The sequence below is a fragment of the Chlorocebus sabaeus genome, chromosome 25, assembly GCF_047675955.1.
Source record: "Chlorocebus sabaeus isolate Y175 chromosome 25, mChlSab1.0.hap1, whole genome shotgun sequence".
Classification (NCBI taxonomy): Eukaryota; Metazoa; Chordata; class Mammalia; order Primates; family Cercopithecidae; genus Chlorocebus; species Chlorocebus sabaeus.
This window is the reverse complement of record NC_132928.1, coordinates 61,485,083-61,488,581: the sequence shown is the minus strand read 5'-3', so window position 1 is coordinate 61,488,581 and position 3,499 is coordinate 61,485,083.

Sequence of the window (3,499 nt, the reverse complement as noted above, 5' to 3'; positions counted from 1 at the left end):
TATGATCCAGCAGTCCTACTGCTAGGAATATACTCAAAAGAAAGGAAATCAGTATATTGAAGAGATACCTGTACTCTCATGTTTGCTGCAGCACCATTCACAATAGCCAAGATTTGGAAGCAACTTGAGCGTACACTAACAGACAAATGGATAAAGAAAATGTGGTACAGGCTGGGTGCGGTGGCTCATGCCTATAATCCCAGCACTTTGGGAGGCCGAGGCGGGTGGATCACGAGGTCAGGAGCTTGAGACCAGCCTGGCCAAGATGGTGAAACCCTGTCTCTACTAAAAATACAAAAATTAGCTAGGCGTGGTGGCGGGCACCTGTAATCCCAGCTACTAAGGGAGACTGAGGCAGGAGAATCGCTTGAACCCAGGAAGCGAAGGTTGCAGTGAGCCGAGATTGCGCCACTGCACCACTCCAGCCTGGGCAACAGAGTGAGACTCCATCTCAAAAAAAAAAAGAAAAAAGAAAAAAGAAAATGTGGTACATATATGGAATGAAGGACTATTCGGTCACAAAAAAGAATGAGATCCTGTCATTTGCAACAACATGGATGGAACTGGAGGACATTATGTTAAGTGAAATAAGTCAGGCACAGAAAAACTTTGCATGTTCTCTCTCATTTATGGGAGCTAAAAATTAAAACAATTGAACTCATGGAGATAGAGAGTAAAATGATGGTTACCAGAGGCTAGGAAGGGTAGTAGAGAGGGGCAGAAGAGGGGCAGAAATGGTTAATGGGTACAAAAATATAGTTAGACAGAATGAATAAAATCTAGTATTTGATAGCACAATAGGGTGACTACAGGCAACAATAACTTATTGTACACATGTAATCCCAGCACTTTGGGAGGTCAAGGCGGGTGGATCACAAGGTCAGGAGTTCGATACCTGCCTGACCAACATGGTGAAAACCCATCTCTACTAAAAATACAAAAATTAGCCAGGCATGGTGGTGCGTGCCTGTAATCCCAGCTACTCAGGAGGCTGAGGCAGGAGAATCGCTTGAACTCAGGAGGCAAAGGTTGCAGTGAGCCAAGATCACACCATGGCACTCCAGCCTGGGCAACAGAGCGAGACTCCATCTCAAAAAAAAAAAAAAATTACAAAAAAAGAGTATAATTGGAATGTTTGCAACACAAAAATATAATAAATGTCTAAGGTGATGAATATCCCATTCCCCCTGATGTGATTGTTACACATTGCTTGCCTGTATCAATATATCTCATATACCTCATAAATATGTCTATTATGTACTATAAAAATTAAAAATAATTTTTTTTTAATAAAAAGAAATTTTAGATAGAAAACAAGACCCAATCTTGGCCAAGGGAACCTCAGAAAAACCTTAAAAACTGAATTCCAGGCCAAGATGGGAAGAGAGGTCAGACACACCTCTGCACCTTCTCCCTTTTAGAGTTGAGGCACAACTGACCACCATTAAGGTTAAACTAGAGATCATAAGACTGACAAAACACTCTGTGGCAATATGATACCATACTATAAACAAGACCTAGGCTGGGCGTGGTGGCTTACGCCTGTAATCCCAGCACTGTGGGAAGCTGAGGCAGAAGCTCGAGACCAGCCTGGCCAATATGGTGAAACCCCATCTCTACTAAAAATACAAAAATTAGCTGGGCGAGATGACGGGTGCCTGTAGTCCCAGCTACTTGGGAGGCTGAATTGCTTGAACCAGGGAGACGGAGGTTGCAGTGAGCTGAGATCACGCGACTGCACTCCAGCCTGGGCGACAGAGTGAGACTCCATCTCAAAAGAAATAAATAAATACAAATAAACAAGACCTATGGCCATGCAAGGCAAGGATTAAGTCATGCCCTACAAACCATAAAATCTCATTAAATGGTTTTTTATGTGCAATGGTATAATGTGCCTTACTTTCCAACCTGACTGGTGTAGCATCACATGACAGATAGCAGACTCCCTTTTCTTAAGCATTCCCTTCTACTGACTTCAAGTCTTTAGACAAAGCTTAACACTGTTTTTTGTTTGTTTGTTTGTTTTTGAGACAAGGTCTTACTCTGTCCCCCAGGCTGGAGTGCAGTGGCACCATCTTAGCTCACTGCAACTTCTGCCTCCCGGGTTCAAGTGATTCTCCTGCCTCAGCCTCCCTAGTAGCTGGGATTACCAGCTGGCATCCACCACCGTGCTCAGCGAAGTTTTGTATTTTCAGTAGAGACGGGGTTTTACCATGTTGGCCAGGCTGGTCTTGAACTCCCGACCTCAGGTGATCCACCCGCCTTGGCCTCCCAAAGTGCTGGGATTACAGGCTTCAGCCACTGCACCTGGCCTGTGTTTTTGTTTTTGTTTGTTTTTGAGACAGGGTCTTGCTCACCCAGGCATGAGTGCTGTGGCATGATCATGGCTCAATGCAGCCTCTGGGGCTCAAGATCCTCCCACCTCAGCCTCTCAAGTAGCCTGGGACTACAGGCAGATGCCATCATACACAGTTAATTAAAATGGTTTGTAGAAATGAGGCCTCACTATGCTGCCCACGCTGGTCTCAGATTTCTAGACTCAAGCAGTCTTCCCACCTAGGCCTCCCAAGATGCTGGGATTATAGGCAGGAGCCACCTCGCCTGACCAAAGCTTAAATCTTTCAACAAATTGCCGATCAGAAAATCTTTCAATCCACTTATGATCTGTAAGCCTCTCCTTCAAGACATCCCACTTCCTTAGCCTGAACCAATGTATATCTTCCATATATTGACTTACTTTACCAGCAATTCTCAACTCCCTAAAATGTATAAAACAAACAGTAACGCCACCGCTTCGGATGCTCTTTCTCAGGACCTCTTGGGACTATTCCGCGAGCCATGGTGACTCATATTGGTTGGGAATAAATCTCTTTAAAACCTTTTACAGAGTTTGTTTTTTTCCATTAACAAAATCATCTCATTTTGAGGCAACTGAAGCCTAAAATCGTTAGATAAGCGGTTTGCCCAAGGATTCACATAATAGTGTTATAAAAGCAGATTTAGCACTAAGTAGGCTGTGTTGTTTCCACTATACTGGGTGCCTGCATAGCAAGTAGACTATGGAAAGTCTTGGCATATCTACGAGGATACAGTTTTTGATAGGAGTCGGTCATAGTCAAGAGTGGCGAGATGGCCACTTCTAAATCTTGTTGGTGCTGTATTTCCTAAACTCTGTGGGATTACTTCCTTTTTGACCTCAAAACAAAAATTTCCTCTGTAACACGATTCACTAACACACGAGATAATTACACTGCTTTGAGGTCTGTAAGGATCAAGTGAGAGCCGTCCTTCCCCTTCCCTAGCAGTCCCTACAATCCTTCGAGATGACGTCACCCAACGAGTTCAGGAGGGCGGTGCGATCCTAACCACACCTTCCGCAACCCAAGTGCCTCCCTTCAAACTTTCTCCTTTTTCCTTTTTTCCGGAGCGTCGTAACGTAAGACGTGGGTCACGCAACCACAGCAACTAGTCCCGGAAGCAAAAAGCAAAGGGGCGGAGA